Source organism: Ranitomeya imitator, chromosome 8 (genome assembly GCF_032444005.1).
Source record: "Ranitomeya imitator isolate aRanImi1 chromosome 8, aRanImi1.pri, whole genome shotgun sequence".
Classification (NCBI taxonomy): domain Eukaryota; kingdom Metazoa; phylum Chordata; class Amphibia; order Anura; family Dendrobatidae; genus Ranitomeya; species Ranitomeya imitator.
In genome coordinates, this window is record NC_091289.1 from 151,331,247 (window position 1) to 151,347,526 (window position 16,280).

The following is a 16,280-nucleotide window of genomic DNA, read 5'->3' on the forward strand; positions in this document are numbered from 1 at the left end:
GCGTGAGGGTTGCACGAATGCTCTATTTATTTGTAAATATGGGACAACCCCTTTAATGGATAAACATCCTACTTACATATGCAACATTTTAATACATTTTAAAGCCGTGGCAGCATATACCTACCATTATAAAAGCTAATAATGTTCTGAAAATGACTGCTATATTTAAAAAAAAAAAAAAATATGTGCAAGTATATCAAATACTAGGAAGAAATAACAGTCCCAACATATAAGACGTCCACAGAAGCTACAGTCCCACAACTCCCTGAATATTCATATATTACATTTAGCTTGGACTACAGGGGGCCGTCCACCTTGAGGATATTTATTTTTTTCCACTTCAATAGATGTATTTGGGTCTAAAAATAAAAATGTCTTATTCTTGGTAAACAACTCATATCAGGAAGGTTTAGAACTACCTCTGGACGGTTCATAGATTTGAAATGTCCAGGTTGGTCCAAATATTGCTCTGAAATGACGTTGCAAAAGGTCATTGTATAATAAGAAGCTGGATAAGCTCATGCAGATTCAGAAGCAGGGAGCCGGCTGTCAGAGACAGCCAGACTCCTCATAGAGAAGGCAGAGATGGTTTATTACCATCTCTGCCTTCCCTATTCCTGAATGTTAATAAGATCTAAAGAATACCAATAAAATAAGCTAACCTGCTCACCACCACCAGCCTACACCCGGACATAACATCACTTTATCTTTATTAGTCTATATTCATGAATCTAAAGTTTAGTGAAAGCTTGCTCCTTTTTGGAGCGCTTGTGTTATTCAGTCCAATGGCCAGATTCATTAAGCAGTTTGCGGTGGTTTTCTGTACTGTATGAGTTGCATGGCAGTTGCAAGATGCGCTAAATTCATTACAAGGCCCATGCTTCTTAATGAAGTAAGCGCCTCTTATTCTAGCGCACATTTTATCCAGACTGGCGCTATTTCTAGGGAAGCTGAGGGTTGGTCTCATTAGGGAGGGAAGGGGAAAATATCCAGGGGCATTTCCAGCCTATTGATATCAGCCGGCATCTGTCTGATTTGCCTTAGCTGGTTATTAAAAATAAATTAATTAGGGTTCCCCCATTTTTTTAATAACCAGCAAAGGCAGAGCAGACAGCTGTGAGTTGATATTAATAGGCTGGGAAGCTCCATTATTCATCCCTTCCCCACATAATAAGACCAGCTATCAAATGTCTGCTTTCCCTTAGCTGGTTATTAAAATAGGGGGAACCCCGCACCATTTTTTAACATTTATTCCTAAAAATCCGGATAAGCTCCACAGAGCTTATTAAATATCTGACAGCTATCTCTCAATCTGTCTCTATCTTTGCAGATCTAACACCTAAACATCTGTCATTTCTATTCTTCTTTCTATTCCAGTACATCACACTGATCGTGCATATGAACGACATAAACGTACACACGAACATGTACATACATGTGTCACAAGGATGGTCTGATGGTCTCACACGGATGGCACATGGACCACTGATCTCACCGATACTTTTCTTTTCAGTACCAAAATCACCAGGATGTGTGAGGGAGGCCTTACAGAGTGGGGAACACATTTTCCAAAGTATTTTAGTGGTTCTAAGTGGTCATAAAAAATGGGAGGGAGATTCGAACTCGGCTTCAGGAAAATGGCCGCAGCGATGTCCATCTGCGCACGCGTGGCATCCCGCGGCCATTTTCCTGAAGCCCCGGGAAGCAGGAGACTCCATCTGCGCACGCGCGGCCTCAGGAAGATGGCCGCGCCCACCGAGAAACCACTGAATAGCGGCGAGCGCGCTCTTTTTCTACAGCTGCGCAGTGCATTCGGCACTTACGCATGCGAGAAGCACTACGCCACCAACGGGAACATAAGCAAGATGTGGGGGAGAAACAGCGCTGTGACCATGCCCATCCGACCTGACCAGCCTGATTGACAGGCGAAAAAGGCCACTTTTGTAAGGTATTTCGGCAGCATAGGTAGGGAATCAGGGGACAAAAAATACCCTATTGTAAAGCACAGCTCAGGCCCTATTTAACGGTATTTTTATCTCCTACTGAAAAAACGGGGTGCCAGGTTCCCTTTAAGACATTCACCCATAGCAAGGATGAGTTGAAATTGTTTACAAGCTTTGGATTGGATGAACAGAAATTGCTGCGTCGACAAGTGGGACTAAATTTTGACAAACATTCACAAATCTGTTTACACCATGAAGCTTTATTCTTGACCAAATATGAGCATTTGCAAAAATCGTGTTGCAATCCTTTTGGGAAGATAGCTCGTAAATTCTTTTTGGTGTTATGACCTATCAATTTGTTAGCAGCTGACCAGTTGAACGAATTTACAAAGAATGATGTGAAGCCTGGCCAGAAGATGTGTGCATCATGTCGAAAAGAATTTGCTAACAGGAAAAAAATCAGCTGATCCAGTTTCCTCTGAATCAGATCCAGATGGAATGGAATGTTCTCCTGAAAGTCTAAATTCAAGCTTAACATCCATTGGCATCTCTCCTCTGAAATATCCACGGGTAAGCGAGCGGGATTCACTTGGATATGCAAGGAGAAAGATAAGCCAGGTACAAAATACATTTTCTAGCAAGATTGCTTCAATTGGAGGGCTTGAGCCGAAAGACATTGAGCAAACAAAAACAGCACAGTGCAAAATGTGTCTGGATTACAATCACCTTTTGGCAGATTTGAAGCAAAAGCTGCAGGTGTCCAGTCGGGCAGAAAAGGTACAAATCTTGACATTGGCACCTAAAAGTTGGTCCATTAAGGCTATATCAGACGAATTCGGTGTCTCTGAACGAATGGTCAAACAAGCTCGAAAGCTTAAATGTGAACATGGGATCTTAGCCTTACCTAGAATCAAGTGTGGCAAGAAAGTTTCTGAGGAAGTGAAGAAAAAGGTGCAGGCATTTTTTGATGATGATGAATTCAGTCGAATGTGCCCTGGTAAAAAAGACTATGTATCAGTGCGAATAGCAGGAGAAAAAAAGCAGATGCAAAAGCGACTATTACTGAGCAATATGAGGGAAATGTTTGGTGCCTATCGGGATCAGAATGGCCCTGAAATTGTATGTTCCAAGTTTTGTGAGCTTCGGCCAAAGTGGTGCGTAACCGTTGGATCTGCTGGAACACATTCCGTTTGTGTGTGTACCATTCACCAAAATGTCAAACTAATGCTTGCAGCATGCCCAATCAATGATGACTACAAAGAGCTCATATGCAAAATGGTCTGTGGAATTGAATCCAAGGACTGTATGCTTGGCCGTTGTGATAAATGCCCGGGTCCTGAAGTTTTAAAAGAATTTCTAGTCAATGTGTTTGTCAACAGTGACCCTGAAGATATTATTGAGTTCAAACAATGGATTCACACTGATCGAGACACGCTTGATACCAAACAACTGACTATAGAAGATTTCATTGAAGAATTGGTTTTGAAAATTTCTAAACTTTGTAGCCATCACTACATCGCCAAGCAGCAAAGTTGCTATCTGAAATCGTTGAAAGAAAATCTGAGACCTGGAGAGCTTGTGATCCTTATGGACTTTGCTGAAAATTACTCATTTACTGTTCAAGATGCCATTCAAGGTTTCCACTGGGAAAATAGTCAGGCTACAGTACAGTACTTCAAGGAGTTAAATGGTGAAGCTGCGCAGAACATTAGCTAGTGCATAATCAGTGATTGCTCACGACATGACACAGTTGCAGTCCACACTTTCTTAACAGTAATTGTGGAGTATCTCAAGACTCTCATCTATGGGATTCGTCATATCCACTACTTCAGCGATGGATCTGCAGCTCAGTACAAAAATTTCTAAAATTTCCTCAACTTGTGCCACCACAATGCTGATTTCAATATCCGTGCTGAATGGAATTTTTTTTTTTCCAGTCATGGAAAGTCGCCCTGTGATGGGATTGGAGGGACAGTAAAGAGGTTGGCAGCTCGTGCCAGTCTTCAACGCCCAACTGAAAACCAAATACTGACCCCAGTGGATTTATTCAACTTTTGCAACAAGCAACTGCATGGAATCAAGTTTTTTTTGTTCCAAAAGAAAAAATTGACGAAATACGGGTAGTTCAAGAGGAAAGGTTCAAAGATGGACATACAATTGCTGGAACAAGAGAAAATCACCAGTTTGTGCCAACTGATGACAAAAAGATTCGCATTTCAAGGGTGTCAAATGACCCATCATCTTTCATTGCCCATGTAGATAGATCTGTCAGATCAGAAATGCCTTTTGTGCCAATTGCAAACCTCCAGCCAGGGCAATACATTGCCTGCATTTACGATAGGAACTGGTGGATTGGAAATATTTCTGAAATTTCAGTCGACGAGCATGATGCATTAATAAATTTTATGCATCCTCATGGACCAGCTAGCTTCTTTCACTGGCCTGTGAGAAATGATACATGCTGGATTCCCGAGCAGTCAATCATTGCAATAATTCCAGCACCAGCTGCAACAGCAATGGGTCGACAATACAGCTTCTCTGAACCGATTATGTTGCAAATTCAGCAACAATTCCAGACCACTTAGACTGAACATTATGGCTTGGGAACCAACAAAAGATACCCAATATTAGGCTTGGGATCCTAGGCAAAGACACCCACCCTCAGGCTTCGGAACTTGCGATAAAGAGACCACCCGAGGCTCGCCTTGCACGGCTATCGGCCATGGCTCCTAGGCGATGGGGCTGCCAACTCTCGAAAGACAGCATTATTACAATTCCTAATAGGATTATAATACCAATTCTTAGGGAATTGGTTGTGGTATAACCATCATGGACCAACGCAAGGGTTTGAATAATGCAGTTACCATTCATTGCGTATTAATAAATAACACCATGTTCAGTGGCATTTTTCATTTCTTAAACTGAGAGACTCCAAAAAAAAAAAAAAACAATGATCCTTGTAGAGAAAAATGTGCTCTTTCTAATGATATCAGAATTAATATATTTTAGGGGTTACCATTTTTTTAATCTTGCTAGAAAATGCATTTTGTACCTGGCTTATCTTTCTCCCTGCATATCCAAATGAATCCCGCTGGTTTAACCGGGGATATTTCAGAGGAGAGATGCCAATGGATGTTAAGCTTGAATTTAGACTTTCAGGAGAACATTCCATTCCATCTGGATCTGATTCAGAGGAAACTGGATCAGCTGATTTTTTCCTGTTAGCAAATTCTTTTCGTCATGATGCACACATCTTCTGGCCAGGCTTCACATCATTCTTTGTAAATTCGGTCAACTGGTCAGCTGCTAACAAATTGATAGCTCGCAAATTATTTTTGGTGTTATGACCTATCTTCCCAAAAGGATTGCAACACGATTGTCGCAAATGCTCATATTTGGTCAAGAATAAAGCTTCATGGTGTAAACAGATTTGTGAATGTTTGTCAAAATTTAGTCCCACTTGTCGACGCAGCAATTTCTGTTCATCCAATCCAAAGCTTGTAAACAATTTCAACTCATCCTTGCTATGGGTGAATGTCTTAAGGTGGCAGTTCGAATTGTTTGCAAGGCCGATAGAGCATTGGGCCGATTCTTCATCAATTTCATTCTCCATCGCTAAAAAATAAATAATATATGCATTAAAATGTAACAATAGTCAATAACTTTCATAAATAAAAAGGTTTATAGGTTTTTGATTATAATAGACACAGTGGTGAAACTTATAAAATTCATCCTCACCCACAATTACTTTGAGTTTGACAAGAAGATCTATCTACAGGAGACTGGCACAGCAATGGGAAGTAAAATGGCCCCATAGTATGCAAATCTTTTCATGGCCAAGCTTGAAAGCGACTTTTTGTCCTCATGTCCCATCAGGCCTCTGGCGTACTACCGCTACATTGATGACATTTTAATCATCTGGACGGAGTCTGAGCCGCAGCTAAAGACGTTCCATGAACAGTTTAATCAATTTCATCCCACCATCAACTTAACACTCAACTACTCCTGCACTGAAATTAACTTTTTGGACACCATCATTAAGCTGCAGAACAATAAAATAGAGACATCCCTGTATCAGAAGCCAATCGACCGTCCAACATACCTTAAATGGGACTGTTTCCATCCAAAACACATAAAAACTCTATTGTCTACAGCCAAGCCATCAGATACAATCGTATATGTTCCAACCCAATGGATAGGGATGAACACCTTGGTCGCCTCAGAAATACCTTTTTGAATCAGGGCTACCATCCAAGAATAATTGAAAATCAGATCACAAGAGCCACCAGAATATCAAGGAATCACCAGCTACATTACAAAGCTAAAGAAGAAAATAACCGGGTACCTCTAGTAGTTACCTACAATCCAAATGTGGAGGTGCTAAGGGGAGCTGCACGGAAATTACAACCTTTACTGCAAAAAGATGCCCGCTTACAATCCATTTTTCCAGACCCCCCACTACTGTGTTTTAGGCAGCCCCCAAATCTAAGAAGCATCATTGTCAAGAGCTCCCTGTCCTCTCCAACAGCTACAGGTACCTTTCCTTGCAACCAGAAAAAATGTAAAACCTGTCCATTTATAATGACCACGGACAAGATAAAGATCCCCAATTCACATCAGGACTACAAGATACCAGGTAATTTCAGCTGCGTCACTTCTAATGTGGTGTACCTAATTATTTGTACTAAATGTCCAACTGGGGGTCTGTATGTGGGGGAGACATGGCAGAAATTGAGAACAAGGATGAACTCTCATCGCCATACAATGGATATACCTGTGGCAATACATTTCTGTCTCCCAAATCATAACATTATGGACATGAAATTACTTGTGCTAAAAGGTAACTTCAAATCGCAGAAAGACAGAAGAGTCTGGGAATATAAACTGATGACGACCTTTGACACTCACACTGCAGGAATGAATGTGTCACACAGATTTATGTCTTTTTACATCAACTAAGGAACTTGCCCCTCAGACCATGTGGGGTCATCACAACAGAGACCTTAAAGGGACTCTGTCACCTGAATTTGGTGGGACTGGTTTTGGATCATATGGGCGGAGTTTTCGGGTGTTTGATTCACCCTTTCCTTACCTGCTGGCTGCATGATGGCTGCAATATTGGATTGAAGTTCATTCTCTGTCCTCCGTAGTACACGCCTGCGCAAGGCAAGATTGCTTTGCGCAGGCGTGTACTATGGAGGACAGAGAATGAACTTCAATCCAATATTGCAGCCAGCATGCAGCCAGCAGGTAAGGAAAGGGTGAATCAAACACCCGAAAACTCCGCCCATATGACCCAAAACCAGTCCCGCCAAATTCAGGTGACAGGTTCCCTTTAATCACAGGACAATAAAACAATCCTTATCTAAGAATTGGCCCAATATTTATGGACGTAACTGTTTATCACCCATGGTAATTCTACTTCATGTCACCTGGCTTATCCATGGTTTTTCCCTTTTTTTTTCTATGCTATGTTGTGCATAAATATGTGATTCTTCAGAATTTGTTTTAGTCTTTGCCTGATGAAGAGACCTGTGTAGTCTCGAAAGCTTGCAATTTGTTACCATCTTTTCAGTTAGCCATTAAAAGGTATCAACCACTGAGGACTCTCAATTCTAAATATTTTTCTATCTACTGGCTAACACGGTACCAAGATATATTTCTTTCCTGTATCATTCCTTATGACATGCATTTATTTGTGGAAAAAAATCGGAAACTTGGCGAAAATTTCAGAATTTTCAAGCTTTTAATTTCCACGCCCTTAAACCAGAGAGTTATGTTACACAAAATAGTTAATAAATAACATTTCCCATATGTCTACTTTACATCAGAACAAGTTTTGAAAAATATTTTTTTTTGTTAGGAATTTAGAAGAGTTAAAAAGTTGACCAGCAATTTCTGATTTTTTCAACAAGATTTTCAAAACCATTTTTTTGGGACCACATCACATTTGAAGTGACTTTGGGGGGCCTATGACAGAAAATACTCAAAAGTGAAATCATTCTAAAAACTGCACCCCTCAAAACCATTAGAAGTTTATTAACCTTTCAGGTAATTCATAGGCACTAATGCAAGAAAAAAATGAACAATTAACTTTTTCACAAAGAATTTACTTTTGACCCAATTTTTTATTTTTTTTTCACAAGGGTAACAGGAGAAAATGGACCCCAAAATTTGTTGTGCGATTTCTCATGAGTTTGCCCATACCACATATGTGGGAGAAAACTACTGTTTGGGCGCACTGCAGTGCTCGGAAGCAAAGGATAACCGTTTGACTTTTTTAATGCAAAATTGGCTATAATCTAGAGTGGACGCCAAGTTGCATTTGGAGACACTGATATGACTAAACAGTGGAAACCCCACAGAAAGTTAACTCATTTTGGAAACTAGACCCCCTCAAGGAACTTATTTAAATGTGTGGTGAGCACCTTGAACCATCAGGTACTTCACAGAAATGTATAATGTTGAGCTATGAAAATAAAAAAAATCTAATTTTTCCACAAAAATGCTCTTTTAGCACCATTTTTTTTATTTTCACAAGGGTAACAGGAGAAAATGGACTCCAGGGCTCAAAAAGGAAGGAGTGGCGGTTAAGTAGGTGGACTTTGATGGATTGGTCGACAGGCGTCATGTCGCCTTTGAGAGCCCCTGATGTGCCTAAACCACCCACAAGTGATCTATTTTGGAAACTAGACCCCTCAAGGAATTTATCTAAATGTGTGGTGAGCACCTTAAACCCACAGGTGCTTCCCAGAATTTTACAACATTGATCTGTGAAAGTGAAAAATTTTAACTTATTTTACAAAAATGTTGTTATGGCCCAAGATTTTTTCATTTTCAAAGATAATCGGAGAAAACAGACCACAAAATTTGTTGTGCAATTACTCCTGAATTCACAGATACCCCATATGTGGGGAAAAACTACTGTTTAGGTGCACAGCAGGGCTAGGAAGGAAAGGAGTGACTGTTTGCAAGGCGGAGTTTGATGGAATGGTTTGTGGGAGTCATGTCGTATTTGGATAGCCCCTAATGTGTCTAAAAAGTAGAAACCCCCCACAAGTGACCCTATATTGGAATTGATCTAGTGTTTTCCTGGTATGTGAATTTTACAATGTGGTGGCATAAATTGTGTAGCATGCATCAGGTTGACATATGTGAGTAGTGCAGAGTGCATCAGGTTGACATACACGAGTCGTGTAGAGTGCATCAGGTTGGCATACGTGAGTTGTGCATTGTATGTCAGGTTGGCATACGTGAGTTGTGCAGTGTATGTCTTAGGTTGGCATACGTGAGTTGTGCAGTGTATGTCAGGTTGGCATATGTGAGTTGTGCAGTGTATGTCAGGTTGGCATATGTGAGTTGTGCAGTGTATGTCTCAGGTTGGCATACGTGAGTTGTGCAGTGTAAGTCAGGTTGGCATATGTGAGTTGTGCAGTGTAAGTCAGGTTGGCATACATGAGTTGTGCGGTATAAGTCAGGTTGGCATACGTGAGTTGTGCTGTGTATGCCAGGTTGGCATAAGTGAGTTGTGCAGTGTGTCAGGTTGGCATACGTGAGCTGTGCAGTGTATGTCTCAGGTTGGCATATGTGAGTTGTGCATTGTATGTCAGGTTGGCATACGCGAGTTGTGTAGTGTATGTCAGGTTGGCATTCGCAAGTCAGTAACAGTGGGCGCTGGTTTATTTTCTATCCTGCGGCGTCTGCGTGGCAGTTCGGTATCACTTGAGGAAGAAGAGGATGGAAAAAAAAAAGGAAGATGGCATCTTCTCCCCCAGTATCAGTGTCGGAGACTCGGAGGCAAGGAAATCTGATGATTACTTTGATTGGGACAAGCAGGACATTTTTTCACGTATGTGGGGTTTGTTATATGTACCAAATTTTATTCAGGTGTAAGTGTTTGATGTAAACTTTTGTTTTTATTTAGAACAGAAAAATAAAGAATCTAGAAAGAAAGATAAAAATAAAATAAAAAAATATATAAAAGTTTGGTAAAATAATAAACAAACTCTATAAACAAACGTCAGTAAAAAACAAAACAAGAATTACTGAGCGCTCGCAACTATCTGACACTAACCCTGATTAGATTCAGTAAAAAATGCAGTCATGAATTACTATAGTATATTTTCTACTGTGCCTAATCTAGTCCTACATAGTGGATGCTTTCCTGAAACGGAAAGTACTTGCAAGCAGCATAATACAAAGAATAGCAGGTTTACCCAGAATCCTTTGCAGTAGGCAGAGCTATGCAAATCATCTCTTTCCACCCCTGTCTAATCCACAGCGCTTGGAACCGCCAAGCGTGCAATGCTGCGGATTAGTTTCTAAATTTACACAGCCAACCAATTCCTACCTGTGGACACGTGTTTCGGGCTTTAGGCCCTCATCAGCACAGGGCTGGAATTGGTTGGCTGTATGGAGTGGGGCTCGGTGAGCAAGCGATACATACATGCTAGCCACCTTAGGGAGAGACCCAAGTTGGGCTAAATGTAGCGGGACGAAAGAGACCGAAAAGCCCTCTACTCAAAGGAAATACATAGTGGATGCTTTCCTGAAACGGAAAGTACTTGCAAGCAGCATAATACAAAGAATAGCAGGTTTACCCAGAATCCTTTGCAGTAGGCAGAGCTATGCAAATCATCTCTTTCCACCCCTGTCTAATCCACAGCGCTTGGAACCGCCAAGCGTGCAATGCTGCGGATTAGTTTCTAAATTTACACAGCCAACCAATTCCTACCTGTGGACACGTGTTTCGGGCTTTAGGTCCTCATCAGCACAGGGCTGGAATTGGTTGGCTGTATGGAGTGGGGCTCGGTGAGCAAGTGATACATACATGCTAGCCACCTTAGGGAGAGACCCAAATTGCATAGCTCTGCCTACTGCAAAGGATTCTGGGTAAACCTGCTATTCTTTGTATTATGCTGCTTGCAAGTACTTTCCGTTTCAGGAAAGCATCCACTATGTATTTCCTTTGAGTAGAGGGCTTTTCAGTCTCTTTCGTCCCGCTACATTTAGCCCAACTTGGGTCTCTCCCTAAGGTGGCTAGCATGTATGTATCGCTTGCTCACCGAGCCCCACTCCATACAGCCAACCAATTCCAGCCCTGTGCTGATGAGGGCCTAAAGCCCGAAACACGTGTCCACAGGTAGGAATTGGTTGGCTGTGTAAATTTAGAAACTAATCCGCAGCATTGCACGCTTGGCGGTTCCAAGCGCTGTGGATTAGACAGGGGTGGAAAGAGATGATTTGCATAGCTCTGCCTACTGCAAAGGATTCTGGGTAAACCTGCTATTCTTTGTATTATGCTGCTTGCAAGTACTTTCCGTTTCAGGAAAGCATCCACTATGTATTTCCTTTGAGTAGAGGGCTTTTCGGTCTCTTTCGTCCCGCTACATTTAGCCCAACTTGGGTCTCTCCCTAAGGTGGCTAGCATGTATGTAATCTAGTCCTGTCACCTAATCGAAATTATTTTTTTAAAATTCATTTTCACACAGAAAATAAAAACTAATCGCAAGCCGATCAGTGATGTGTCGCTGATTAGCACTCGACGGCTGTAGGACGCACACACGGATGTGATTCTTTTTTTCCACGCTATCTGGCACTAACTCTGACTCAATTTAGCAAAAAAAAAAAAAAAAACCTGTAGTAAATGCTGATTACCATGGTATATTTTTACTGTCTCTAATCTAGTCCTATCAACTAATACTAAGGCTAGGGTCACATTGCGTTAGTGCAACCCGTTTAGCGCTAGCGGGTTGCGCTAACGCAATGTTTTTTAATGTGGCCGCGTCCCGGGGTCGCGGTAACGTCCCCGCTCTCGCAGATCCCCGATCTGCAAGAGCGGGGAACGGACCGCGGGCGCGCCTCGGATGCTGCGAGCAGCGTCCGCGGCACGCCAGGAAACACTGGCGCGTCGCTAGCGCGTGCCGAACATGGCACGCGCTAGTGCTGCGCGTTCCCATTGCCGTGAATGGGCGCGCGCTAACGGACGCGTTGCACGGCGTTAATTTCGCCGTGCAACGCTGTCCGTTAGCGCTTTCCCGTTAACGCAATGGGAACCGAGCCTAAATTTTTTTTCCCACTTTAATATCTAACACTAACCATGACTAAATTCAGTAACATATAATGTAGTAGACACAGATTGCTTCAGTATATTTTTACAGTCCCTAATCTAGTCCTATCAAAATAGCAACAACTGAAGGCTGATCAATGATTTGTGCCACGCAAGCACGGATGTGGCGCAAAAATGGGATAAAAAAAAGTCCTGGCCAAAAGCCAGCACGGGTGCCAATCAGGAAGTGCAGGGTGGTCATTCCGAGGTCAGATCTGTGCACTCTGATTGGTGTGATCAACATCATCATCCGATCGCACCAATCAGAGCTGGCCCTGGTGACGCCGGCATTGCCGGCTACAGTCTATGATCGGTGCCGTTACAGCACCGATCATAGGCTGGACATCAGTGATTCAGGCAATTACATTGCCTAAAACACTGAGATTGGCTGTCCAGAATTGAACAGCCAATTACAGCGATCGTAGTTGTGGGGGGTGTCCAAGGTCGTGGAGGGGTTAAATATCTGTCACAGTCTCTCTTATGTAGCAGGAGCTTTTTCCGGCATAACAGTTAAGACAGAATACAGATGTTCGTGTATCATGGTCCCATCGTAATACACGTAAGGTCTCCTGACCCAAACTCAGAAGCCTCATACTTGCCGACGAGGCTGTAATATTCACTTTAGGAGTCCCTCGAACAGTCCATCATGGTCTGGACTTGGACCATTATACATGGATTTCTAAATTCAACCTAGATTTTAAAAAATGTAAAAATTAATACAAAATAGAATTTGAAAACAAGAGAGCTATGTTAAGTGGGGCTTACATGGAGGCGGAGGAGTGAGAAGCTGTCAGCACAGTGAGACCATGCAGATTGTGTTGCAGCTTGCAAATATATTTTCACTTCAGTGCTGGGTTCACAGCCACACTGCTTAGTACTGCTGTAAAGTGCCCTCCATGCTCCTTTCTGTGTGATACAAAGAAAGAGGAGCAGGAATTCCCACTGTATGTGTATGTACTGTGTATGGAAGACAAAATAGCAGCTAGTCTACACCCAATAGGTCAGAGATAACTGAAAATTATAGATCGCGGGCTGAAGACATTACAGTGAATATACATGACCTGACTGATGCTGCCAATCACTAGTCTCTGCACTCGTTTTAGATATAGGCGATGACATCCGCAACCGAGATAAACTTAAAATGATCGGGCAGCATAGGGGAGCAACATAGGACAGGACGAAAAAGGGAGAGTAGATTTTGTTTTAAAGGAGACGTCCAGTCCACTACTTGATCAACCCCTTCTCATTCCCCGTGTTTGGCCCCATTTAAATGAAAAGGCCGATACTCGCCTCCGGCGCTGTTGCAGTGGTGTCGGAACTCGCTTTCCTAGTGATCACATGAGATTGTTATATCACGTGAACCCTGCGCCCAATCACCACTTGTGCCACTCTCCCCGCATTCAGAAGTATAAGTAATTTACAGGAAGTGAGTGGCCAGTTGCAGCACTCACTTACTCTTGATTACTAACAGTGGGTACGGGAAGTATTCAGACCCCTTACACTTTTTCACTATTTGTTTCATCACAGCCATTTGGTAAAATCAAAAAAGTTAATTTTTTTCTCATTAATGTACACTCTGCACCCCATCTTGCAGAGAAAATAAATGTAGTATTTTTTTTTAAAAAAGAAAAACTGAAATATCACACGGTCATAAGTATTCAGACCCTTTGCTCAGTATTGCGTAGAAGCACCTTTTGAGCTAGTACAGCCATGAGTCTTCTTGGGAATGATACGTTTTTCACACCTGGATTTGGGGATCCTCTGCCATTCTTCCTTGCAGATCCTCTCCAGTTCCGTCAGGTTGGATGGTGAACATTGGTTGACAGACATTTTCAGGTCTCTCCAGAGATGTTCAATTGGGTTTAGATCAGGGCTCTGGCTGGGCCAGTCAAGAATGGTCACCGAGTTGTTCTGAAGCCACTCTTTTGTTGTTTTAGCTGTGTGCTTAGGGTCATTGTGTTGTTGGAAGGTGAACCTTCGGCCAAGTCTGAGGTCCAGAGCACTCTGGAAGAGGTTTTCACCCAGGATATCTCTGTACTTGGCCGAATTCAGGTTTCCTTCAAAGACAATCAGTTGTCCTGTCCCTGCAGCTGAAAAACACTCCCATAGCATGATGCTGCCACCACCATGTTTCACTGTTGGGATTGTATTGGGCAGGTGATGAGCAGTGCCTGGTTTTCTCCACACATACCGCCTAGAATTATCACCAAAAAGGGTCTATCTTCGTCTCATCAGACCAGAGAATCTTATTTCTCATAGTCTGGGAGTCCTTCATGTGTATTTCAGCAAACTCTATGCAGGCTTTCATATGTGTGGCACTGAGGAAAGGCTTCCGTTTGGCCACTCTGCCATAAAAGCATGACTAGTGGAGGGCTGCAGTGATAGTTGGCTTTGTGGAACTTTCTCCCATCTCCCTACTGCATCTCTGGAGCTCAGCCACAGTGATCTTGGGATTCTTCTTCACCTCTCTCACCAAGTCTCTTCTCCCACGATTGCTCAGTTTGGCTGGACGGCCAGGTCTAGGAAAACTTCTGGTGGTCCCAAACTTATTCCATTTAAGGATTATGGAGACCACTGTGCTCTTAGGAACCTTGAGTACTGCAGAAATTATTTTGTAACCTTAGCCAGATCTGGGCCTTGCCACAATTCTGTCTCTGAGCTCCTTGGCCAGCTCCTTTGACCTCATGATTCTCATTTGGTCTGACATGCACTGTGAGGTCTTATATAGACAGGTGTGCGCCTTTCCAAATCAAGTCCTATCAGTTTAATTAAACACAGCTGGCCTCCAATGAAGGAGTAGAACCATCTCAAGGAGGATCACAAAGAAATGGACAGCATGTGACTTAAATATGAGTGCCTGATCAAAGGGTCTAAATACTTATGACCATGTGATATTTCAGTTTTTCTTTTTTTATTAAATTTGCAAAAATTTCTGGGGGGTTTTTCAGTCAAGATGAGGTGCAGAGTGTACATTAATGTAAAAAAATGAACTTTTTTTTTCATTTACCAAATGGCTGCAATGAGACAAAGAGTGAAAAATTTAAAGAAGTCTGAACACTTTCCGTACCCACTGTATATATATGAAGGTGGGGAAAGCGATTAAAGCGGTGATTAGGCACAGGGTTTACATGATATAACAACCTGATGTTATCCGCGGGAGAGCAAGTGCTGACACTGCTGGAATGGCGCTGGCACAGGAGGGGAGTATAAGCTTTTTTATTTAAACTTGGCCAAACACGAGGAATGAGAAGGGGTTGTCCGAGTAGTGGACAATCATTTTACAGGCATTGACTCTGGGGTGGTCTTTAATTATTTAGGACCACCTTTTAATAAAGACACATGCTGCACTAATTAATAAAGACACATGCTGCACTAAATGAAAAGACAGCAATAAATATTTGCCCATCAGTATTTTAAAACGGCAAAAATACAAAATGTACAAAGAATTTTGACATTCAAACTCTAAAATGCTGTTTATGACTTGGCTTTAAAAATTATATACAGTATATATGTGTGTATATACAGTATATATATATGACACTTTATTGGGGTAATGTGTTGATTAAAGATATTTATGATCTAACCCTAATTAAATGTGCTAAAGGCACAAAGGAATTCATTTCTAGCGTGCGACTCCCCTTGAATATTTCACAGCGCGCAATGGCATGTTTCCACAGTGACAAAAAATAAAATTATAGTCAATTTTAGCACCCCAAAATGGTGCTAAAGCAGCGCCCAGCAGGACCGAAAATGCAGGCCGCTGCTCGCAGGGACAGTAAGTAACATTGCACAAAGAAGTCAATTCATTAAAACAAAGAAATAAAACTGCTCCGTGTCTGCAAAGTGGAGTGGATACAAGTGAATGTCAGAACTTATTATGAATCAGAGGTAGACAAATGTACGCTCCCTCCATTTGAGATTATATATTAGCGTTTCTCAACAGGAAGCAATGTTGCTAACGAAGTGGTAAATTCAGTGTTAATGAGTGGCTGCACTCTTACCACCTCAGAGGTAAAACCTTACATGCTCCATCCATCTGTTCTAGTGTTAGAGGTTGCAAGAGAGAACAGACGCTTCTCCCATTTTAAACAAGTCTACTGGTGCCCCCTAACCAGCAAGGGACCGGCTAGAAGAATATCAGGTTTCTTTCAAGACACACTTATCCAACTTGCCACAGCAACTGAAAATGAGAAATTAATACTGCCAGCTGGACAAGGAGATAAAGGCTA

The 16,280-nt window shown here is 42.1% G+C and overlaps 1 protein-coding gene across 8 annotated transcripts in view; it reads right to left on the bottom strand.

Annotated features, from left to right (window-relative positions):
• The window catches only part of ZNF644 (zinc finger protein 644), a 118,697-nt gene that overhangs the window by 12,470 nt on the left and 89,947 nt on the right, over nt 1–16,280 (bottom strand). The window lies entirely within an intron of this gene.